This window comes from Dryobates pubescens, chromosome 14, assembly GCF_014839835.1.
Source record: "Dryobates pubescens isolate bDryPub1 chromosome 14, bDryPub1.pri, whole genome shotgun sequence".
Taxonomy (NCBI): Eukaryota; Metazoa; Chordata; class Aves; order Piciformes; family Picidae; genus Dryobates; species Dryobates pubescens.
In genome coordinates, this window is record NC_071625.1 from 7,807,026 (window position 1) to 7,832,985 (window position 25,960).

At 45.2% G+C, this 25,960-nt stretch overlaps 1 protein-coding gene across 2 annotated transcripts in view; it reads left to right on the plus strand.

Annotated features, from left to right (window-relative positions):
- Positions 1-25,960, plus strand: part of PAG1 (phosphoprotein membrane anchor with glycosphingolipid microdomains 1) — an 81,140-nt gene that overhangs the window by 39,837 nt on the left and 15,343 nt on the right. Inside the window, exon 2 of one of the 2 annotated variants that reach the window (XM_054167484.1) lies at positions 1,282-1,344. The exons of the other annotated variant lie outside the window; for it this stretch is intronic. The gene's annotated coding sequence lies outside the window, so the exon portion shown is untranslated. The remainder of the gene's footprint in view (positions 1-1,281; positions 1,345-25,960) is intronic. 2 annotated transcript variants of the gene reach the window in all.

A 25,960-nucleotide genomic window follows, 5' to 3' on the forward strand; every position in this document is an offset into this window, starting at 1 on the left:
TGTTTCAAAGAATAAACACATTGCCTTGTAGGAGAAACTCTGGAAAACATCCTGCTAGGGACAGCGCCAGCCGCTACCCATCATGCTGGACATCCCCCTGCCAACCAACCAGGCTTTGCTAGCTGGCCAGCAGAAGACTGGGAGCTGCGAGCTGTTTAGCTACCAGAGTGGCTGAAGGAGGTCATGTTTAAAGGTGTTTAATTAAAACAGCAAGGCTAGCTGCTCACTCAGAATGCGGTATCTGAGTTTATCCTGGCCCCCAGCCCAGGGATCTGCAGCATCCCCTTTGTGCAGCAGGGTCCATGCCACTACTTTATGCTCAGCCCCCTGGCTGCTTGGTGATAGGGCTGTGTTGGGTAGGTAAGGAGCCTGTCCACTTCCTCCCCACAGGCTGTCTCCCCTGCACTCATCTTGCTGAGGGAGAGGGAAACTGCAGGCTTCTGTAGGGTTGAGCTAGGTCTGCCCTCCCCTGCCCTCAGCCAGGCAGTAGGGCTGGAGGGGTGATGCTGGATGTCACCATCTTAATGATGCCCTCCTCACCAGGGAGAGATGTTCCAGACAACACATGCTACACCGAGGAAGGACATTTTAAAGCATATTTAGACCTACCTAATATTATTTTTTGTTTTAATCTATCAAACAAGAGATATTTATGATCATTACCTCCCTGAGAGGAAGATGAGACACCCTAGATTAGATTCTGTGTCTTTCAGTGGTGTTCAAGACCAGCAAGTGTGGCAATCTCAAGTCACAGTTTGTCCACACAAACCAAAACAATGAAATCAGAATAATTAAAGGGGCTGCACCCATTTCTCAGTGGAAGCTTTACTTGTAGGCCCTCTTACCAGGGAATTAAACCACACACAAAGTGGTTAAATCAAACTTGGTCATCACTGAGAAGACCCTGCCTTATGCTGATGTTACTTTACTTTTACTGCTCTGTTTTAACTGGCAAACACAAAGTTTCATTTGCTGATAGCTGGGGGGGGAAGTAGAACAAACACATCTCTCAAAATAATCCTGCTTAAATTAAGTTTGTTTGCTAAATGCCGCGTGCCTCACCTAAACAGTGACTCTTATAGCCCATTTCCTCCCGTGTGTTTGACGCTGAGCAGGCAGGGGCCATTTAAAACAGATAGCTTCTGCTTACACGGTCCACTTTCATCTATTGTATATGTTTCTGTAAACAAATAGATGCAGCAGAGTTTGTGATGGGCGTAAGCACAGGCAGGGAGCCTTTGTGGTAGCTTCTTAACCGGCACTTCCATCCTTTTTTTCCAGCACAGAAGCTTTTGCTGCCTCACTGAGGGGAGGCTGTATGAAGACCTGCTTGGATGGTGTCAGGTAAGGAATGTACCCGCAGAGAGAGATGGGGGTTGCAAGTTTTTCTTCCTAATTTTGCATTGCTGTGGAGTTCCTGTGTGAGAAACATTTTCACTCTGCATCTGATTTCTTCTCAAAGGACTTGCATATGGTGGTCCTTTGTTGTTCAGCTATAACAAATATGCAAACAGAATGAATTGTTTACGATGTGGATGATAATAGGTCTTAAATGATGTTGAATTTCACTGTTATATGAAATTTTCTATGCATGCTCTTTCTCTCCCACATGCTTTAAACAGTCCCCTTGGGGAGCTGGCCCCACTGTGAGTGTGGTGTACCTCTTGGTGCAGCAGGGCCTTGTGCAGCATCTTCTGCAGTCTTTTATTTGACTTGCAAGTGCTGAACTAAAACAGGAGAGACTGGTGTGTATTCTGATTCTCAGAAATACCATCACTTCATAACCTTGCCCTGCCAGCTTTAGTCTCACCTTTTTTTTCTCCACTTCTCTCTTCTACTGCTGGGCAGCAGCCCCCATCATCTCTCCAGTGCTTCAGACACACTGCACCAGAGGCTTTTATCTGCAGGCTGATGATCAGCATCATTCTTACCTCCTCTCCCAGGATCTATGTCTGTCATGTTTTACTTTACCTCCCACACCAACTGAACAAGTAAACTGTCAATGACTGAAGAACCTGTTAGAAGTGCAATGGCTGGAAATCATGGAGCTCTTCTGCCTTGAGGTCCTCAAAGACAGACAGGCTAGGCCATTGCACAGCCTGCGTGGCTATCGCAGAACCCGGCAGCGCTGGCACAGTAGAGCTGTACTGCTGGTTTCCTTAATCTGCCTGTTTAGAGACACCCAGAATATTCATCTTAATCATCTGTTTCCCCTCCATAGTAGGTATGGGAGGAAATACCAGAGAGAGCCCTGACACTGGGAAAATGCATCATTTGAATGTGCAATGTAAATATTTTAACTAACCAAATGTAAACACTGGTTTGCCTTTAGGATGGGAAAAGACTGTCGCAGTCAAAAGCAGGCTGACATAAGAGTGACCCTGTATAGATGAGACACCGAAATTGTGTTCACACGTTTTGGTAATCAAAACAGAGCCCTTAATGAATTGCTCAGTGTGAAAGGAATTACAAACACAATGTGCCTGATACAAGGCAATCGGAAGTCACTGCTGCATTAATGTTAGAAGGAAGGGCTTTCAGGATTCGTGGGAATCCGAGGGAAGGGATGAGATGAGATGATGAGAGATGTGGGATGGTGAAAGCTACAGAAAGGCTGGAGACCCTGGAGGAGATCTAAACCATAAGTATGCTCTGAATATCCGTTCTTCTCCGTGCCCCTTGCGACGGCTTGTGCTCACCACGTCAGGACAGAAGTTAATTCAGAGGCATCCAAGAGTCAGAAGATGGCAGAAACAAGAAAGATAACTAGATGCAACAGGAGCCCCTTACTTCATTCACAGGCATGCTGTGGGTTTCTCAGTGGGTGGGTTCAAAAGAAAGCAGAGTTCGTAGGGGGCTCAGAGGGGTTGGCTACACCGGCTTCATAAGTGCTTGAAGACTTATGGTCAAGTGGTACTTGATAGAAACCAGACATGGGGTTTAACTTTTTGTGGTGAATATGATCCTGAAAAAAATAGTGCTACAGCATAGGATACAGAACCCTTCACATTCTGCCTGACTTGATCGTGCAGTACATGCTAAGGAGTAGAGTCCCTAAGCGGTCTTCAGGCTTTCATCAGATTGCTAAGCTGAAGGAACATCTGGAGATGATTTCATTTGCTATATGTTTTAGCCTGTGGATCATTAGTATCAGAAGAGGAAGAACTGGCCCAGAGGATTTGGCTACACTTCATGGACTGCAAGAAAACCAGCTTGATTTCATTTCTGTGGGCACAGGCCATGTATAGATGCCCAAGGAACTAGGCTTTCATTACTGGAATAGCTGGGGGAATTTTTCAAGTTGATTTTTGCTTGTATTACCAACAATGGCTAATGTATTAACATCTGCCTCATATTTGCTATTTCTTTGTTCTAACAGCTGGAAATTTACATTTACACATAGGCCTGAGAGCTAAAGATGTCATTCCCTAGGTTAAAAAACCACACTGATTCTTGTCATTCTCCTTCTTAAGAAAGGAGGACTGGAAACACAGGGAAAAGACAGGAAGGACAGCCCCCAGATGATAAACGCTTTCAGTTGGAGTACAGATTAATCATGTATAGTGCATCCTAAGAGTGCCATTGTCTGCCACTGCTACAGCAACTTAGCTGGAGCCAAATAAGCAAATCTATTAAGAGTAAAAATTACCCAAAGAAAACAGAAGAAACAAAATACTGAAGTCAGCAGTGAGGAGAAAAATACAATAGTGGGTTTTCTGCAGTCTTGAGGGAATGAAGAGCCTGTTTTGTGTGGATGAGAGGAATATTTCACATTGATGAGGATAACTTTGACATTATTCTTGAATAAAACTTCTGTGGCTAGAAAATTAGTCCTTTTATGCCATAACTTCTTGTACCTGTTCTGTTGAATGCAGATAATCCAAATCTTCTTTACTTCCCAGACAGATGCATCTTTTTTTCCTGGGAAGGCGTGAATACAGTCAAAAGTAGGAACTTCTTTTTTTTCCCTGTAGGAACAGGAAGCTAATATACTTTGGCTGAAGTGCTATGTTATGCATTTCCACACACACCCCCACCAAAAAAAACCACCAAAAACAAAATAGAAAAGATCTAAACTGGCTTGTTTTAGCAGAGGAAAAAAAGTAGGGCTGTATTACTTCGTAGTGCTGAATCCATAGCACTTCTAAAAGAAAATAGCCTTATTTGAAGAAGGCTTTCAGATGGTTGATGGGAGATAGGGAATTTAAGAGGAGGGAAGAGAAGTGCAGTTAAAAAATGTTTGGAATGACAGTGTAAACTTCAGGGAGGAAGGGAATTAGATAAAGGAATCTGTGAGAGTGGGAATAATAATGTGAAGGGGGACAGATTGTACTGGTGAGATCTTTTGGCCTCGGTTTTGAAAAGAATTCAGAATGTGATCTGCAGTCTCTGTCCTTGGTTTGGGGGGGGTAGGGGTGGGAGGGAGGCAGGAGGAATGGGAGTTTTTCCATTTACAGTAAAGTGGAGTAATAATGTCATTGCCCCAGCTGTTAAAATATTTTCATCTACTTCAAGCTGGTTATTTATTGTAGTGTTAAAGTATAGACCGTTGGGGTCAGAAAAAAAGAGAGAAACTGGAACCACTGCCAAAAAAGTAGGGGTGAAAGCATGATTCATTCTTCCCTCAGAGAGGATGGGAGCGCTAGTCCAGTCCAGCTCATTCTCACTCAGTTTGGTGTGAGACTGGTTTTCAGGAAGCCTCTTTTAAAAGAGCTAGAAGTGAACGAATCTCAAAGTTCTAACAGGTAGGTGAAACTTGAAAGCCTCCATCAAAGCCAGGAGCATATTTTGAGTCCAAAAGTGCCATCTGAGAGTGGCTTTGCAAAGCACATGAGGCTATGGCATCCCAAGCATTTCTGGCACACACTTGAGAACAGCCTTATGTAAGGTGGTGTTTCAGCAGAAGGTGGAAAGGCTACGCAGGAGCTCACACACCTGCAGCTGCCTCAGAAGCTATGTTGTCATTATGATACAGAGTAATGTGGGATCTTTGCCTCCTTAGTCACTTGTATGTAACAGAGTCTTCAAATTCAGATCTCCCTATCACCTATTCCAGATGAACAGCAGTAACCAGCATTAGGTAAATCTGTGATGCATTTAGATCTGTACTGTTGTAGACTAGTAGTAGGCTTAGTCAACCTTCTGTCATCAGCCTAGCTTGCTCTATGAGCTCTGCTCTTGTGGCACAACCAGGTCCATTTCAGTGTACAGCAATTAAGGAAGATATGCTCTAAAAATGTTTTACATTCACACAGCACCTCTCATGGCAGAGTACTTTATAAATCATGTGTATTCAACACCACTGGCCTTTCACAGTCCCTTGAGAGCAGGAGAGCAACTGTTTTACAGAAGCAATACAAACCATGGGTTCCCCCAGGATTACAGGGGAAAAAAATCCCACTATTTATTGCTGAATAAATTCTATTTTCCCTAAGCTACAACCTCAACATTTTGTGTATACTATGAACAGAGAGCTAATCCATCTTTCCAAGACTGGAAGCACTCAGCCCTGGTGAGGCCATACCTTGAGCACTGGGTTCAGTTTTGGGGCCCTCACTACAAGAGAGACATTGAGGGGCTGGAGCAGGTCCACAGAAGGGCAACACCTTGAGCACTGTGTCCAGTTCTGGGCCCCTCAGTTTAGGAAAGATGTTGACTTGCTGGAGCATGTCCAGAGAAGGGCAACAAAGCTGGTGAAGGGTCTGGAAAACAGGGCTGGTGAGGAGCAGCTGAGGCAACTGGGGTTATTTAGTTTGGAGAAAAGGAGGCTGAGGGGAGACCTTCTCACTCTCTACAACTCCCTGAAAGGAGGTTGGAGCCAGGTGGGGGCTGGTCTCTTCTCCCCAGTAACAAGTGATAGGAGGAGAGGAAATGGCCTCAAGTTGCACCAGGGGAGGTTCGGGTTGGATATGAGAAGCATCTTCTTCAGTTGAAAGAGTTCTCAACCACTGGAACAGGCTCCCCAGGGAGGTGGCTGAATCCCCATCCCTGGAGCTGTGGAGATGTGGTGCTGAGGGATTTGGTTTAGCACCAGACTTGGTAGGAGTTAGAGAATGATTGGACTCAATCTTAAAGGTCTTTTCCATCAGAAAAGATTCTATGACTCTTGCCTCTAAAGGACTATGAAAGTATCACTACTTCTGTACCTTGGTTACCCTTTTATCTATAATTTGTCACCTCTTCCCTAAGTCCTGTAGTCTGCATTCCTCCTCAGCTGCTGAGGATCCTCATTGTGAGAGTTACAACAAAACAGATGCATCAGAAAACCTGTTTGGTTTTTTGGTGTTGTGTTTTGTTTGGTTTGGGGTTTTTTTGTTGAGGGATTCACACGCAATTGTATCAAGATGAAGAAATTCATAGTATCATAGTACCAGTCAGGGTTGGAAGGGACCACAAGGACCATCTAGTTCCAACCCCCCTGCCATGGGCAGGGACACCCCACACTAGATCAGGCTGGCCAGAGCCTCGTCCAGACTGGTCTTAAACACCACCAGGGATGGGGCCTCAACCACCTCCCTGGGTGGTTGTGGCAATGCACTGGGCCAGCATCTGCACAAGGGAGATGTGCAAGGCTAAAGGAACAAGGAAGAGGAGGACAATAGCAATGAAATAATCTTTCTGGTATTCAGTGGCCCATCCCATAAACATTAAGAGGATGATCCAAAGCCTGCCGGTGTCCGTCCCTGCAGCACTGAAGCTGTGGGGAATGGTGCAGGGAGCATGTGAGGTCCTTTGTCTGCTGGGGCATCCTTGTGATGTGCAGAAGCTCATCTTATGTGCAGCACTACCTTAGTGGGGTGAGATTCCCTCTATTTGCTTTAAGAAAACACTCCAGGGAAGCTCTTTGCTTCTTTGAAAAAGTGAGGGAAAAGAGACATGCAGCCCGTTCTAGTCCAACCATTTGCCAAACCAGCCATTCTGGAGGTTAATTTGAGCCTCATTTAATCTGTTGTTTTAAACAGGAGGACAGCAGCATTTCTATTTTAGTGGTACAATTCAGCAAATGGGTTACAAACCCCGCAGTTAACTGTGAATGCCATGGCTGGTAACTCACTTAATAGTAGATTAAAAGAATCTTTGGCTTTTCAGTGTATTGTTTTGCCATTTATCTGTCTTCGTGGCTTGTCTGGGTTTAATGCAGTTTATTCCATTTAGGAGCATTACTGAGACAAACCCCATTAAAGCAGGCATTATAGTCCTTGTTTTGATTAGCACTCAAGGCCAGTAGATAATGATGCTTTACAAAAAGTCTCCTATTTCTCTGATGGTCGTTAGCACTGTGATCACCACCAACCCTTCCTACTGGAGGCTCTTTTAGTTATTTTTTTTTTCTTTCCAAATCCCAGAGCCAATTGTGAATGCCTTTCACGTGGTCTGTGACATCTGAACTGTAACATTTATCTCAAAAATAATAACAGTTCTTGCTCTTCCACTGCTCATGCTTGCAAGATATCAGATCTCTGTGTGTGAGGCGTGTGGTCCAAACCTATCGTTCCTAGCTAATATTTGACAAAGCTATTTTACTGGGAGGGAATTTTCTTTCACTTCTTGCTGAAGCTTTCTAAACATTAGTGTGCATCCATGTTCTTCTCAAACAACATCCTGACCAGAGAAGGACATCGGCATCCTTCCTACCAAGACAGCAGCCCATACAGTACCATTTCAGTCCTGGACTGATTCGGGCAATTAAAACAATCTCCTCATGTCACATTTAAACCAGTGACATGTAATTCTAGGACAAAGCCTCTCAGCACTTCTTCCCAATACTCCTCTGCACTCGGAGGATGAGCAGCTGCTATTACATGCTAATGTCTTTTGAGGGTGAATGGCCATTTTAGGGCATGTTATTAACGCTCTGCGAATGAGGGCATTTTTCAGCCTAGCGTACAGAGTTCCCCACACATGCTGTTCCCTTCATGGGTTTTAGTTTTGTTAGCCAAAAGGATAAATAATTAGTTCAATGAGGTGGGTTTGGCGTCCTAAAGGATGGGGAATGTCTATCTGTAATGTCATATTCCAACAGGAGGGAGCAGACCCCTTGCCTTACAGGGGTGTGAATTTGCAGTCTCTAAGGGCAGAAGGCTCACCAGGACAATTCATGCTGCTTGTAAAACAGCCACTCTTGCTGTAGATGCATTTACCTGAAAAGAGGATGAAGACTTGAGTGAGGGCCTTCTTACAGCCCAAATTGCCCTGTGTTTTCCCTGATTTGCCAGCTCAGGAGAGCCCAGCAGCCTGAGGTCCTCTGAGCTGCTCAACAAAGCCTCAGAGCAGGGTGAATGCTCGCTTTCATGAACATATTTCTATGGAGAGATAAAAACTGCCACTTTTTGCCTTTCTTCCTCATGAAGAGTTAAAAACTTGTACAGCATACAGAGCTTTATCATAGCGCTGGCATTGGCTTACAGCTGCTGTATCACTCCTGACTGTGGCCGTGATGCCCTGGCCCCTGCTCCAGAGTGCAGGGCAGTCCTGGGGCTTGAGTGGCTAGGAATGCCAAATGAGTGAAATGCTAACTTCTGTTGGACTGTTTCATGATTCTCCAAACCTTCTGAGCACAGAAACCCCTTTTTGTGTATTGCAGCCCAAGCCACCTCATCTCTGTTCCTTTGGTTTGGGCAGTTTTTTAGCTTGGGGGAATCTGGGGTCTTTTCCTCACCGGAGCATCCAGTTCTGTTCTGTTCTCTTCCTGCTTGCTTGGGGTTTTGGTTTTGGTAGGGTTTTGGTTTATTTTTTTGTCTACACTTGCTCAGAGTAGATAACTGATGCAGGAGTTAAAATGCCATCATGTTAATGCTCTTCACCAAGGTTGGAAACCTGCTTGTTTCAGAAGCCAGTTACACATGACCTTGTCTGAAGAATGAGCTTCAGAGTGGAATGACCCTGGCTTTAGTATTCAAGCAGTCACCAGGCTACCTTCATTTTTCCTGTTGTTATTTTTACCTAGATAGTTGCTGCAGTTGAATTAAAAGGCATCTCCCAACTACTTACAAACAGAAGAGATCTCTGGAAGGCATTATCTTAATGAAATCCATTTTAAAAAATATGTAAATCCTCACTCATTAAGGGCCTGATAAATGCAGAATAAATTCCCACACTTTGTGCTTTCTCCTTATTTATTTCATTCCTATGCCATTTATAACTTGAATGAGGCTTTACAAAACCCACAGGGACACAATCTTTGCCCTAAAGAGATTGTAGCTGAAATTAGACACAACATGTAACCAGTGGCTTCAATAAAGAAAGCAGGATTACACCACACACAAATGGTTCATATTGTGTGTATGGTATATGTTGTAAGCTTGTGATAATGCAGTTACTTGGAAAAGACCTGTTTGTCACCCCTGAATGTGGTGATTATTAACAAAGCTCTGGAACAAAGCCATCATGAGAGTTTGCTGGTTTGAACCAGCAAACCTGAGACGCTAATGACTAATCATTGCTTTCCTAAGGGCAATTTAATTGAAGAGCTGGATTTAATGGAGGATATATTTGATGGTGTATTTGACTTACTAGTGGTTGTGGCCTCCAAGGATCTTCACTCTGTTTATAGACCCTTTCTCTAGACTAATAATGCCTGTCTTGCATGTTTTACTACATGAAGGTAGAGCTTCTTGGAGGCTCTTAATGGGACTTCCATGTTTTCCTCACCTTTCACTTTGGGTACACAGTGGGTAGTAAGATTTCCCTGAATTTTAAGTGGAGTATCTTACTCCAGACATATAGAGCTCTTTTTCTACTGTTTAGTTACAAGCACCTGTGAAAGATTTTGTTTCTGGGAATAAGCCATAATTGTGCAGTACATCCTTGTTTGAGTGTTCCTCAGCAGAAGAGGCCACCAGCCTCATGTAGATAGTGCGTGTACTTGCACTGAACCCTCAGGTTTAGTTTTGACATTTGAATATCTAGACCTTTTGTTTGGATAACAAACTGAGGTTTAGACACTCTTTCCAGAGCCCTGCTAACAGAGCCCTGCTCATCTGCTCTCTGGAAGAAAGGAGCACATAACATGCCAGTGGTGGGAATGGCACAGGCTGGGTGAGGGGTCTGAAGCTAGGAACCACCCTGGGTTGGGGCTTTTCTGCCCAGCAATTTGTTCAGATACAGAAGAAGGTTAGCTTACCTGCTCGTCTACCCCACAGGATTCTGGTGGGGCTAATTAGTCAATATTTGCACAGCTCTGTGAAAATGCTTCAGAAGTGCCAATTATGAATTATAATTATCTTGTGAAGATGATTGGGAGTCCACATCTCTGTGTTGATTCGGGCCATGGGAGTAAGCCTTTCAAGTAACAGCTCTTATTTAAATGCCTTCCTCTTCCTTATCTCTCGTTGTGTGGGGTTTTTTTTTCCCAGGATTATGAGAAACATTAGTTTATCCTCAGGAAGGACCAGGTCTGACTGTTTTTAATAATGAGTTATGTACTTAGCCACAGTGGGTAAATTTACAAACCAAGCAGGACACCCTCAGAGATCGATTCTATCTGTTTGGCAGAAGGTTTTACACAATAGGCACTGGGACGAGCCTGCTGAGACTGTAAAACAAATACTGCTACTTAACATTGCCCTAGCCTGTTAATGCAGTGGCAATTCCTGTTTTAAACTCTGCAGAGCTCCTACCTTATTTATATCCCATCTATTTACTGAAGTAGATTTACTTGGGGAAGAGATTCAACCTCAGAAGATTTGCAGTGAAGACTGGCATTTAAGTTTCAACTTACCTTCACAAAGTAGTAACTAATGCTTAGCACTACCTGCAGGACTCAGCTGTTTTTCATAGCAGCACACCAGGATTAAGGACAAAGCAGGAGCAGCCTTCAAAGGAAGTCTATGACTTGACTTAGCTTCTGAAATTCCTGGAAGCTTTCTTTTGCAGCAAGAATTCTGTTTTTCTTGGGGACTCTGCATTTTCTTGTGACTTTAGAAATACTGCCGGTCTCTTTAACTGGATGGAATGGAATGGAACGGAATGGAACGGGATGGGATGGGATGGGATGGGATGGGATGGGATGGGATGGGATGGGATGGGATGGGATGGGATGGAATGGAATGGGATGGGATGGGATGGAATGGAATGGAATGGAATAGAATAGAGTAGAGTAGAGTAGAATAGAATAGAATAGAATAGAATAGAATAGAATAGAATAGAATAGAATTAACCAGGTTGGAAAAGACTTTTGAGATCATCAAGTCCAACTTATCATCCAACACCATCCAATCAACTAAACCATGCAACCCAGCACCCCATCCACTCTCCTCCTAAACACCTCCAGTGATGGTGACTCCACCACCTCCCTGAGCATCCCATTCCAATGGCCAATCACTCTTTCTGTGAAGAACTTCTTCCTAACATCCAGCCTAAACTTGCCCTGGCGAAGCTTGAGACTGTGTCCTCTTGTTCTGGTGCTGGTTGCCTGGGAGAAGAGACCAACCCCCACCTGGCTACAACCTCTCTTCAGGTAGCTGTAGACAGCAACAAGGTCTGCCCTGAGCCTCCTCTTCTCCAGGCTAAGCAATCCCAGCTCCCTCAGCCTCTCCTCACAGGGCTTGTACTCCAAACCCCTTCCCAGCTTTGTTGCCCTTCTCTGGACACATTGCAGCAACTCAACATCTTTCCTAAACAGAGGAGCCCAGGACTGGACAGAGTCCTCAAGGTGTGGCCTAAACAGTGCTGGGTACAGGGGCAGAATGACTTCCCTGCTCCTGCTGGCCACACTGTTCCTGATACAGGCTAGGATGCCATTGGCTTTCTTGGCCACCTGGGCACACTGCAGGCTCATGTTCAGCCTACCATCGACCAGCACCCCCACATCCCTTTCTGCCTGGCCGCTCTCCAATCACTCTGACCCCAGCCTGTAGCACTGCAGGGGATTGTTAAAGGCTTTCTTATTTATTCTACTCTGTGTAGTATTAGTTGGGTAAATAGTTGCAGGTTGACTATTTTAGTGTGTAGACGTGGATGTTAATGTTGGATTTAATGAAAGGAAACCTAGGGCTGCACATAATTCCACAGAGGGGACACCATTCTGCCTGCAGTCGCTCTACGAGACAACTGGGAACAGAACTGGGGCGGAAGTTCCCTGCATACCTCTCCCTTTGCACTGACATAAAATTTTAATGGGGAAAAATTACAGGGAAATGAACATTTTGTTTAAAAATGTTCCTAAAGGGAGAAGAGCTTGCTTTCCTCCCCACCCCCCCAGCCCCCCAGTCTTCTCTCCCCTGAATATAGGTCTTCTGATAGTTGTTTGCTAATTTTGTGCTTACACTCGTGTTCTGTAACACGAGTCTGTGATTCTGAGTTTAATCCAACATTGATATGAGCCCACCCACTGATGCAGCATTAGAGGGGTCTTAAATATTCATTTGATGACCAGATTCATGTGGTTTTATTCGCTGCTTTTCTTCTCTGCTTGGAGTCCTAAGCACCATCAGATAATGAAACATTGCAGGGTCTGTGATAGTGAACGTTGCTGAAAAGCTGGACCTTCATTTTGGTTTGTCCTGCCAGCTGGCTGGAGTGTGATGCTCTGGCATTGTTCTGCTTGGAGAAAAGTGGTCTTCCAATATGCAGCTGAAATGTTTCATCCCTGCACAAATCCTTAAGGCTTTCTGGGAAGGATTTAGTGCTAAGAGCATTCAGCTTTGTGCAGGAAATGATTGCAGAGGAAGATGCTTTTATCTGTGTAACAAGTAAGCAAGACATTAGTGGTATGAGATTCAACTGAACAGGAAAATTCCTAAATTAGGCCAGTACCTCCAAGGCACCTTCTGGCCCTGTTGTAGTCAGTGGTGATCAGGGATCCCTTCTGCTGCCCACCCAGAAGCAGCTGGTGCCATTTGAGATGCCCTGAGACATTTCTCAACAGGCGCTAATGGCTCTTTGAGAGCCACAAGAGTTTTCTGTAGGTCCTGTGCCATATCTGCCAGCCACATCCAGATGCAGGTTTCATCTGCCTGAAGAGAGAGCACTCAATGGTGTGTAGATGCCATGGGCAATGCCCCTTGGCCTTCAGCTGCCATTTCAGAAGGGCACAAATCTCCTGCAGTTCCTGCATCAACTTGTTCATCTCAGTGGACATATCTGCATAGACACCCAGCTAGCTTGGACGTCCTCAGGCAACTGAAGTGGCTCTAGCTGCCAGTGTTTAGGCAAGTAAATGGCATCCCCGGGAGCTGATCAGCTGCATACCTTCTGAGGCTCCATTGCCTGGCAGCCCCTGGGAATATGGGAGACTCAGATGCATCATTCACACATAGACACACTTGGGCATCTCATGCATCTCATAATGGGTGGCTGACTCCCACCCATCACATCACACGTGTGACATTTCACTGAGCCTGCAGTGCCACCTGGGACTTTGTTATTAGGAAATGAAAAAATCTATAGGAGGGCTGAGAGAAAGAAGGGAGAGAAAACCGTACTTGCTGTCCACATTACTGCTCTGCTGTGCTCTGCAACTCAGCTGGTGAGATGCGCTGTGGATTTGACCCACGGTCTCCCAGTCCTGCAGCCTCATCTGCAGAGCCACAGAACAGCAGTGTGGGCAATCAGGCCGAGTCAGAAAGCTGTGCCAGGGGGAAGTCAGTGGCCTGAGGCTTGATCACTGAGCAGCAGCAGCACAGTGGAATAAACTGGAAGTCCTGAAATGGGTCAAATGACTGTCCTTCTGAGACAGCAGTAGGTGCGCTGTGGTAACTGGCTTGTTATCCCCACCTGTTTGGACTGAGCTTTGAATTTTCCATCCTCATTTTGCCTTTTCCTTGCCTTACTTCACTTATGTTTGCCAGCAGTGCTGTCTTTGCCTATTAGCAGTTGTGTCCCAGCTGCTGTGCTTTTTCTCTTTTTGGCAGTTTCCGTGCAGATTTTGCTTGCTTTGTGTTTGCCCCAAACCTTTTTTGGTGCACGTCAGCACTTCATCTGTTTGCATGCGCTAGGGAATGATAGGAGCCGTGATCTATTTGGGTCAGTGCATGTCTGTGTGTAACCATTCCAAAATGAGGGATTTTCTAAGAATAAATTCTCCCTCACCAACCTGGTTCTCCTTCTTGCCTGCTCCCTTCTGCTATTTTTAGACGTGTGAAAGTGGAGTAAAGAGAGTGATGAGGCTCTTTGTTGTTTTTGCTTTCTAACTCACTCTTGCATTGCTCCTCTTGGTTGAATAAGTCATGGCAATACACAGGCAATAAACAAGTAGTTGATGGCAGCTGCCTCAAACAAAGGTCTTCAATCATGTGTTGCAAGCAAGATGAAAAGTTGGGGAAGGACTCCCTGAAAAGATGGCACAGTTGTTTTTCTGGAAGTAGTGTACCTATTTGATCTTGTGTCTTGAGAGCTGGATGACCTCTGCTCCTCAGGCAGTTACCCAGCTCTTCAGCCTAGCAGAGAAAATCTTCCAACAAAAGGAAAAACTAATTTGCTCCTGCTGCCATCAAATTAACCTGGAAGTGTTTCAGCCTTGAATACCTAATGGTCACCCTCTTGATTTATGAATGGTTTCTTTGAAAACTGTCCCATTGAACTGTTTCTTTCTGGAGAATCTGATTGCTCTACAATAAAAGTCTCTCCCTAAGGAATAGAAAAGGACAAGAAGAGGTTTGTTCAGCATGCAGTGGTAGGTTATCCTTTCAAATCAGCCACGTTCAGGAGGGTTTTACAGCAGGCCTGAGCAGGGCAAATTTGTCAAAGAATAAAGCTAAAGCAGATGAAAGCTAGACTGCTTGTGAAGGAAAGACCTGAAAAGGATATTGTAGCAGTGAGGTAATGGTAAAACGTAAAAGATAATTAATTGCCTGTTGAACTTACTGGGAGGGCAGGGGTGTATTGTAGCTGTGTACATCCTTAAGGTGGCATCTCATCTCATCTGTGTTTATGTCTTCTATTAATGTTATTTATCACCTTTTAGATAAACAGTCCTGTTACTTCATTCCTATCACTTAATTCTCTCTCTGAAGGTGTTTTCATATGCTGTATGTCAGCTGCCCCTTGCCTTTCTGACATGCCCTGCCTTTCTCACCACTTGGGCATCGGTGTTGATAGCAGTACTGGGAATTTTGTAAGGAGTTTGTCTGAGTATGCTTGACTGGTACAGTAGGACAGAAAAACAATTCAGGGAGGAAGAAGTGCTGAAACAAAAGTGATGCCCCGGGTGAGAAATACTCAGCTAAGGGCAAGGGCGCCCTCCTAAAAGGACCAAACCTTGAGGTAGGTGAAGACCTGATGATAGCTTGTGGAGCTGTGGCAACACTGGCAAGGAGTGGGAAAGGAGGAAGAGGTGTCTGTGGAAGGAGGAACAAGACTCCATAAGTGGCAGAGGGTGAGTGAAGGTATCAGAAGGAGGCAAGGTGGAGGCCACCTGGCCATGTGGGAGTGGAGGCAGTAGCTGCCTTTGTGGTGTGTGTATGCGTGGACCTGGGCCCAGGCCTCTGGTGCATGTGTGTGTGTCTGCTGTGGACACATCTGCATAGCTGCAAGTCTTCTTGTGAATGAGATGTGCTTGCTGCTGACCAGTTGTACTAAGTTTTGAGCTGTCTGCACTTCCCATCATGCATCACCAGTGTAAGGCTCTTCTTAACCTGGTGTGTTTCAACTGTTTGTCCTGTCCCTAGAGAGCAGTTATCCAATGTGGGTTTTTATCAACTTTCAGTCTTATTCCTCTCTGTCAAAACCTTAACAAGACCAAGTTCTGTGGGGAAAAAGTAATAATTTGGGTCAGCACAAAACCAAAACCTGGAAGAAGAAAAGTCAGGCTGGTTATTGATCGTGTGAAGTGATGTGGTGCTCTGCTTGTCCTGCCTCCCAGCAACTGCTTCTCTGTCATCATGCTTTGGCAGCTCATAACTCAAAGCAGTAACAAAACTTTCTGCAGGAGGCATGATGCCTTTATCCTTCAATCTCTGCAGCGCTGCTCATGTTGTAGCACTTCCTGCTAGAACAGTGCTCATGATAATAGCAGAGGCAGGGTAAGACTCGCTGCATTAGCGATGCTTAAGCTGCAGAAAAACTCGTGCCAACAGGCAGCAAAAAGAACAGGCTGTAGGGAAGGGGGGGGAAAGGAATTATTTTGATTATTTATTTTTTTTCAGTAATTTGCTATTCAACAAATTCAAGTTTACAAGCTGTAGGCCATATTCTGTCTTCTGATTCTTGCTTAGGTGCAGGAGGAGTGTATTTTAATTGGAGATCATGATTTATTCATGTTGAGGGAATGTTCTGTTTCCACCATGTTCAGATTGCAAAGTGGTAGTTAGTAGATGACAGTCAGACTGGAGGTTTCCCTTGAAGCAGTGTGAGAAAGTGTTTCTTTTCTGGAGTCCATTTCCATGCACAGATAGTTTCCTACCCTTCAATATCCAGCAGTCAGGAGAAGAAACCCAAAACCTGTGATGGGCAGCCATGTTTGCTGGATGCCTAAATTCATGCATAGCTTTATGAGGATTTCTGTTCCACAGTGTCTGAACCAAACATCTCAATTAAATTGAGAAGGGGAAGACCTGGTTTTCATTAGCTGTGAAGAGTTCCAGAATTACATTAGTTGCAGTTCATTAGATCTTATAATTGTATTTGCTGTGTGTCATGATGAGTAAATGAGGGGTTCGGGTGTGCATGGGGGGAACCCAGCTTGTAGATCATTCCCAGAGGATCCATGATTAGCTTCTGCTGCCTCAGTCAGTCGGGATCAAGCCCAGAGTTTTGTATTTCCTTCTCCACAGCTGGAAAGCAGGCAAATAAAATACACTACATGCTAGGACATTGATGTGGGGAGCAGCAAACAGCTGGGTTTGTTTTGCCTTGTTATCCTACACTGCTCTAGCCGGCAAGCAGGGCAGTGCCTGCACTTCGTCGCGGAGATGAAGCCATGGGTTGTGCTGGACTATCACAAGCAAGTGGTGCTTTCATTTGCCTCAGCTCTGCTTCCAACTGAAGGGACAGGAGGATACCCTTGTGCTTATTTCAGAGAGAAATTGCAATGAAATGGTTAAACAAGGTGAGGCTATGAAAAGACCTGGTCTGACAGTGCTGCTCCCACTGAGCAAAGGCTTAGGAACATTTTCTTCTGTTCTCTTGTGTCTGCCCAGGAAGTCAACTCCAAGGAATAGCATAGAATAGAATAGAATTAACCAGGCTGGAAAAGACCTTTGAGATCATTGAGTCCAACCTATCATCCAACACTATCTAATCAACTAAACCATGGTACTAAGTGCCCTATCCAGTCTCTTCCTGAACTCCTCCAGTGATGGTGACTCCACCACCTCCCTGGGCAGCACATTCCAATGCCAATCACTCTTTCTGTGAAGAACTTCTTCCTAACATCCACCCTAAACCTCCCCTGGTGCAGCTTGAGATTGTGTCCTCTTGTTCTGGTGCTGGTTGCCTAGGAGAAGAGACCAACCCCCACCTGGCTGCAACCTCCCTTCAGGTAGTTGTAGAGAGCAATAAGGTCTCCTCTGAGCCTCCTCATCTCCAGGCTAAGCAGTCTTCTGCATTTTTCTAAGTTCAGGACCATTTGGAAGTAGCCTCTGGAAAAGGGCAGATAGTCTGCTGAGTTTCGTGGGCCTGATTCAAACATCAGTCTGAGAATAAGCATGATTGCCATGGATTTTAGAGGTCAGGTGACAGGCAATCTCTGTGTGTGCCCACTTCCCAGGCTAGGGGGAATTCTCAGTTTCCATTATTACTGCAAAAAGGTTGCTTGCAATGTTGCACTGCAAAGACTGGGCCAAGGGGACTTGGCAAGGCAGAATTAGATAAACAGCAAAATGCAATCATAAACAGGCTGTGTTTGAGATGAAATAGCATCTAGTTCCAGGAAAAGCAAAGCTATCAGGAGTAGTTGTGTCAGAGCTGGAAAACACTTCACAAAGGCAGCTTTCATTTCTATATGCTCTAAAGTATGCAGTAATCATTGTCTAATTACTTCAGTGCAGCCAGAAAGCAATATGGGATGTTGTGGGGGTGTGGGAAAGAACAAAATATGCTACAATTAAGCCGTAATCTTTGGCATGGTCACTCGTCAGATAAAGCTTTTCTGCTGTCACGTTCAAGACAGTTATTATTTGGCTGCTAAAGCCTGGGGAAAATATGTGGTGGTGTTCATAGGAGCTGTTTCACAGAGGCTTCATTATCAGCTTCTTCCTCAGCAGCTGGCCAAGCCCGGCCGCTGCTCAGCCTTTGCAAGCTGTGTCCACAGCGCTCTGCTCTTCCCTGCTTGTGCTGCTGGGAGTGAAATGAGGCTAACGTGGTTACCCACGGTGCAATGAATTGGTCAGCTTGGAGTTCCTGGATTAAACCCCTGTTTGCTCAGGACCTGAGTTCTGATGGAGGATACCTTTGGCAGAGATTCGTGAGCGTATGGCTTATGCACAGCAAGCCCTCGTGAATGCGGCAAGTGAACGCGCTAGCTGTGTGACAAGTTCGGTGCATAATTATGCACATGTGTTAACCCCAGGATGCAGGCTGTGTTTCACTGGGACATAATCATCTTCACATGCAATTATGCTCACATTCCTTTGAAAGTCTAGTTTTCCAGCCTGCAAGGAAACCTTGCTCTCATGTTCTAAAATTCAACACCATTGTAATAGGAACTGTTCTGCCACCTTGAAGTGTGAATTCACACACTTAGTTGTTAATACAATTTTCCTGGTTCTTCCCAGTTTTCTAAATCTCTGTCTGAGGAGGAGAAGGCAGCCTGCAATGCAGGCTTGTGTGGAATTACTAAAATTCCAGTAGGAACAGAGAGAAAAGCATGGAAGGAGAAGTCAGGTCAACTTTGAATATGTTGACCTTGAGGTGACGTTGCTGGCAAGGCATGAATTAGCTGATTGGTGTATGAATGTAGAATGCAGTGTGGATCAGCATGTGATGCTGCAAAGGCCTTTTTCAATTTTCCTGGAATGCCACAGGGAGATGGTTTCAGAGTGACTTGGTTTCTCTCTAGGAGACGTTAAGACTTAGAAGGGGTTAAAAGTGACCGGTGGTTTGGGACTGTTTGGCTTTGTCTTAGATCTGGTTTTGCATTATGGAGCACACACATCCTTTGATAAGCCAGCTATGATTCCTGGAAAAAGTAGATACAGTGGGGAATTAGATCAGAACCTCATTATTCTGATGCTTCACAAAGCAGAAACATGAACCATTTTGAAGGCTTACAGTACACATGGTCTCTGCAAGGCTGGTCTGACAGCCTGCAACTGCAGCAGCCCTTGTCAGTAATTTCTTCCAGCACTGGGGTTTCTGGACCAGGACTTAATTATGTGCACATCTGGTCTCCTGCAGCTGTTTGTCAGTGCTTGGAATAAGACATGTCTGTCTTTAACTGTTCTCGTTCAATGGGTGCTGCCAGGCCAAACAGCTTAGAGCACAACTGCAGCAGGAGAGCTTTAACCTGTTGTAGGGAAAGATTTGTCCTGATTTGGTGTACAGCAGCCCCAAAAGAGAAAGGTGACATTGGCCTTAAGGTTTGTGTAGTTCAGTACTGAATCTACCTATGAACAGCTAGAAGCCAAAACATGGCCATCCAGATGCAGAAAGAGTAACACAAATCACTCTTGCAAATTTTTACAGTGCACTTGAAGAAACTTCACAATCTTGATTCTAATGATCCTGTGGGATTAGGAGGGGGTTCTGCTAAGCAGGACCTCTGTCCAGGCAGCAGTCCTGTTGGCTGTTGTCTCCAAAAGCATTTAACTGCAGTTCTTAGGCACCTAGCACCAATGTAAAGCAAGGATAATGTCTGTGTATTCAGGCTGTTCCATAGTATCATCTATTTTAATGCCTGAAAATTATCTGAATATTCTCTTCTTAGTAACAGTTCAACATTTTTGCACTTTGTTAGGTACTCATATGTGCATATTGCTGGTTTGCTATCTTAATATAGGTTTTGTTACCTATAGCAGAGTTGATTTCCCTAGGCAGCAAACAGAACTGGGAACTGGGTGAGAGACAGGAGCTGGTAACAGGAGCTGGAGTGGGTAGAAAGCTGGGCATATCCTGTGGTGGAGTATTGAGAGAAGGAGCTCCAGCACTCAGGGATTGAGGCCAAAAGGCCCTACTGTTACCAGAGTCTGTCTGAGATATGAAAGTGAGGGGTTTGGAACACAAGCCCTATGAGGAGAGGCTGAGGGAGCTGGGGTTGCTTAGCCTGGAGAAGAGGAGACTCAGGGGTGACTTTATTACTCTCTACAACTACCTGAAGGGAGGTTGTAGACAGACGGATGTTGGTCTCTTCTCCCAGGCAGCCAGTACCAGAACAAGAGGACACAGTCTCAGGCTGTGCCAGGGGAGGTTCAGGTTGGATGTTAGGAAAAAGTTCTATACAGAGAGAGTGATTGCCAATTGGAATGGGCTGCCTGGGGAGGTGGTGGAATCACCACCATTGGAGGTTTTCAGGAGGAGACTTGATGGGGTGCTTGGTGCCACGGGTTAGTTGTTTAGGTGGTGTTGGATTGGTTGATGGGTTGGACGCGATGATCTTGAAGGTCTCTTCCAACCTGGTTTATTCTATGTATTCTATGTATCTAGTTTTATTAGGTTAGAAAGAGCCTGAAGCATAATTTTGGCTTCAGTAAATTTCTGTTTTGGTTTGATTTGGATTTTTTCTTATCCCAGCTAATCCCAGGCACAACTCAGGATTTAGGTCCAGTCAGGGCCCACCTCTAGAAGACAATTTAGGTACAACCACCACTGGAGCATTATAAAGTATAACAGTGTGGGCTTGGGGTGTACCATGCCACCTGGCTGCAGTACAGGATGGTTATCCCCAACATGTTCAATTTACTGGGATGGATGTAACCTTAATGCTCAGAGCACAACACCCCTCAACTTTTGAAGGCAGGCTCCAAACCAGGACCTGACCTGCAGTAAGAGATACCTGTGAAAAGTTTGGCTCGAGTATTTTGCCCAACCAGGGACAAATGCAGCTCTGATGGTGCCACCAAACTCGTGTGTAACACCATTAGAATATACATAGAATACATAGAATAAACCAGGTTGGAAGAGACCTTCAAGATCATCGCGTCCAACCCATCAACCAATCCAACACCGCCCAAACAACTAACCCACGGCACCAAGCACCCCATTATCTGGCTGTGCTGTCAGGAATCCACCACCTGTGGCAAGCTATGGAAAGCTGCCTCTGGCTGCTCTGCTGTTAAAGCATGGTGAGTTCACATGGTGGAAAAGGTTAGAAACCAGTTTCAATGTAAAATGAAGAGCTTAGAGCAGCTGTGTTTGGGTGAAGGAAGGGTGCTGGAAGCACATTTCAACCCAGTTCACTATAGTGCTGTACTTAAGCTTGTGGCAGGAGCATAAATGGTGTTCCCATGCATGCATAGAGTGCATCTGCCACGTCCTCCTTCTAAATCAAGTGCTTGTAGTTTGGTGGGGACTCTTGTTGGTGCAGGAGTTGTGTTAGTGGATTGTCTTCCATCAGGTGTTTTCTTTAGGATGGTTTGAGGGTGCTACATACAAGGGATGTGCTCAGTCTTTATGCAACTGGACATACACCACACCTGCTGATACCTGAGCTGGATCTGAAGTTTCAGAGGGCGTTTTCTGGAGAGGGAGTAAGGTAACAGGACCTCATTAGATGTCCTGTAGGACTCCAGCTTCATAGAGGAAGTCTGTTTTTATAGGGGAAGTCTGCTTTCATATCTAGAGGAACAAAAGATCAAAGGATCAGCATTCACAGATGTTGCTCACACCTGTAGGACTGTTTCTGATGCTTTCTGCTTGTTGTAGCCCAAAGTTTCTGTTGGTTTTGTGTTTGAATCACACTGATTGCAGCTGGATATAGACAAGAAAATGTTAGTTTCATACTTCTCAGCTCGTGTCTCAGTTCATGTTTCCACATACCCTGCACTTCACCATTTCTGGTTTAAGTCAGCTCACTTGGGGCTTGCTACCAGACCAACAACAATCTCCTTTCAAAATCACAACCCTCTGCCCCTGCTCTCTCCCTCTGCACTGTTGGGTTGGAGGGAATCTTCTGAACCAGGTGATCTGACTGATCTGCAGTTTAGAAGATGCTGGGAACAGGAGGAGGAGTGGGAAGGAGGAGAGGGCCACAGGAGGTGGAGCAACCTTAGAAGGAGCCCTGTAAGCAAAGCTCAGCAGAGAGGTGAGCATGTGAGCTGCTGGGCAGTGCCCCAATAGCTGAATCTGGCCTGACAGCCCAGGACAGGGAGCTGCAGTCCCACAGCCCTCCCCGAATCAATCCTGTCCTGTTGTGTTTGGCTTATCACGTTCAAAGTCCCTCAGTTGTCAGAACAATTTCTTCCCTTGCCTGCACTCCATCTATAATTCAGTGAGAAAAGCAGAGAGGTGAAGCCATTGGCTTTTCCCACTCTTTCCCCTCTGGAAAACGTGGGCTGAGTGTGGTTAGCACCAGGACATGAATGAAGGGTTGTAAAACCCAGAAGCCGTGGGGAAGGTGGGAGAGGGACACACTGCCATCTCCTGCCAGGTCTCCTGGGCCACAGTGTACACCTCTCACAGAGCACATCTCCCGTGCCTTTCCCTGTAAGCTTGGGTGGATCTTTGCTGAGAAAACCCAGCACAGATCTGGGACCCAAAGCATGCTTCATCTGTCCATTCCCAGGCTTCAAAGGAGTTCAGCTTGCAGCCTAGGCTTTTCCTCACTAGCTGCACCTGTCATACCATGTGCTCCCTAAATTTGCAGCCTACATCCTATGCACAAAACTGCTTCACCCCATATTTTTTAATTGTTTTTTTCTTTACCCTTTAGTTTGGTAACAAATTTGCCATTGCACGTCTCCCATCATCACTGGCTGGGGCTGAACCGCCTCAGCTCTGCTCTCTCCCTGCAGCAGCTCTAAGGAAGATGACACAAGATTCCCTGTGAAAGCAGAGGGCATGCACTGAATTACCCATCTTTTTGAAACTACAAAAGTCATTGTGAATCTCAGTGCAATTTTGAAGAACTGGCTACAGGTGTTACTTGCCATATAGGTTCCACTAATGGCACGTGTCTGTCTAAAAAGGAAGAGGAAGTTGCCACAGGAAGGAGCTATTTTGTATGTATCACAGAATCACCAAGGTTGGAAGAGACCTCAAAGATCATCAAGTCCAACCTGTCACCACAGACCTCATGACTAAACCATGGCACCAAGTGCCACGTCCAATCCCCTTTTGAACACCTCCAGGGATGATGACTCCACCACCTCCCTGGGCAGCACATTCCAATGGCAAATCACTCTTTCTATGAAGAACTTCTTCCTAACATCCAACCTAAACCTCCCCTGGTGCAGCTTGAGACTGTGTCCTCTTGCTCTGGTGCTGGTTGCCTCCATGGGAGAAGAGACCAACCCCCTCCTGGCTACAACCTCCCTTCAGGTAGCTGTAGACATCAGTAAGGTCTGCCCTGAGCCTCCTCTTCTCCAGGCTAAACAATCCCAGCTCCCTCAGCCTCTCCTCATAGGGCTGTGCTCAAGACCTCTCCCCAGCCTTGTTGCCCTTCTCTGGACACGTTCAAGTGTCTCAATGTCTTTCTTAAACTGAGGGACCCAGAACTGGACACAGTACTAACCAGTGCTGAGTACAGGGGCACAATGACTTCCCTGCCACTGTTGGCCACACTATTCCTGATCCAGGCCAGGATGCCATTGGCCCTCTTGGCCACCTGGGCACACTGCTGGCTCATGTTTAGGCAGCTGTCAATCAGCACCCCCAGGTCCCTCTCTGTTTGGCATGTAGTTACAAGGATTCTTTTTCTGAGGAGTTGGCAATGGCTTCGAAACATGAACCATGCTTTGTGTTTTGCCTTAGATGAAATAACCAGGTTTCTCATCCAGGTATTCCAGGCCTGTCTATCTTGCTCATTTTTGGTGTCCAGTGTCACAAGCAACTCGTGTGGAGATTTCTGTGGAATGGGTATGGCAAAAGAAACCTTCATCTTAAAAAGATCAACCCATATGAAAAAAAACCCAAGAATGAGTTCAACTGCCTGTTGCTCTGTCTCAGCGATGTGGCTCTGCAAGGTCAAACTATACAAGTCTGGTAGTCTTTCAAGGGTGGAGGCAGGACTTTTTTGCAAGCCCAGCAGATGAAAGGCCCCATCTGAGCTCCATCTTTAACAGCAAGGTTTGCATTCAGCTCCAAAGCACCCTGGCAAGAGCCACAAATCCCTGTCCCAGAATGGAGACATTCACCAGAGGGCAGCACAATATCACTTTTTTTCTTGTAAAAGCAGAGTTAACCATTTCAGCTAAGAGCTTTTGAAATTAGCTGCTTGCCCTTCCATAGTTATGATTGCAAATAAGTTTCTCCTTGATGCTAGCCTCTGCAGCAGTTCCAAAATCCATTCTGTTAGGCACACATTTTAGTGACCAGGTATTCACCAAGTGAAAGCAGAGAGTCCAGACAGTTGTATGTTCAGTGTTCTCTCTGCCAGCTTTCTGTTCAAGGCTGGCCAGGGCAAGCTGACAGGTGCTCATCCAGCTTCAAGTACTTCAGGAGCTCTCCTCTGCTAAAGGCATCAGCCCAAGTGAATGCTGTTTCAGCCACATCATTTGGGGAGAATTAAACAGTAGGAGTAAGCCCTCTGATGGCTCTTGGTGGGAAAGGGCCTCAGAGGGTGGATGTAGGCTTGCTTTTTTCTATATTGTATTACTTCTGGTTGTCCTGTATGCTGTGCAGCACCTAGGTCCTCTAGCATTTTGTATTATGCCAAGTTCTTGCCATTCAAGGAGCTAAGATGAGTCACTGGTCACATCTTGCCTGCTCAGCTTCCCTCACACAGGGCTTCATCTGTTGTCAGTCTGTTCCAGTTTATTGCTCATTTCTGCTTGCAGAGGGAACTGATGTCTCCAGGAGTTGCCTCCACTGGTTCAAGTGCCACTGTACTTTTCCAGCCTTTTCTGACCTCTCAACTTACAGTCAAAGCTTTGGTCTCTGAATCTTTGCTCTTTTGCTGTACATTAACTTCTGTCCTTGGTCATTCTCTTTGCTCCATTTGGCTTCTGCCTGGTGGGATGTCTCATGTCTAGCTTGTCTTGCACTTCACTCCTGACATTCACATGTAGGTCCCCCTTGAATCTCTCCCTCTGATCTCACTTCTTTTTAACCTCATCCTCAACTCCATCCACTTCTGCTCATCCCAACACTTCTAAACTCTGTACTGAAGTCTTCAAAGATGCTGCTTTTCTATGGGGCTGCTCCCCATGTGTCCTTAGCTTTCCTTAGCTCAACTATCATCATTATTTAAAGGCCAGCAGCCTTAAGAATTACCTGTGTAGCATAAAAAAAAGGTAACTTTTCCTACCATATTAGATTCTGGGGTATTATTTTGTCTCCTGAGAAGAGTTTAGGTATAAAATCATAAACTTAGTAGTAGAAATGATTGAAATTATATCTTTCAAGACAACTTTATATCTGCTTTTAAAGAAACCAAACATGATTCTATTTTAAGGGGGGGCGAACCACCATCACAGCAATATTTTGAAAGCCCTAAACTTTTTATTTTTTAACCTTTTTCTTTGCCCAATAATTGAAGGAGGGAAAAAAGAGAGAGGGAGAAATTGTTTCTTTTTCATATCCATTCTCTTTTGGGTGGTTTTTTTTCTTATTTATTTCTTGGGAAAACTAAGGAAGAGAAGACAACCAACATGCTGAGAAAAGGTTTGATTCAGTTTTCATGTGTTGGGTGGTTTTTTCCCCCCTACATTTCATTTTCATTTTATCCTTTATTTTTTCCTTTCCCAAGGAAGGAAAAAGAATGAGGGGGGGGGGGAAAATGGTAGAAGGTCTTTTAAGAACAAGTTTTAAAAGCTTTAAGAGGGCAAAAGATGTCCTTGAAAATTCATTAAAAGTCAAATTTGAACAGAAAAATGCTTGCTATTCAAAACACTTAACAAAGGTTTGGAGCTATCTAAGGCAGCCAGAGCCCTGGGCTCTCTAGTGTTCCCTAGCAGCTCATCACCTCTGCAGGAAACCACCCAGTCTT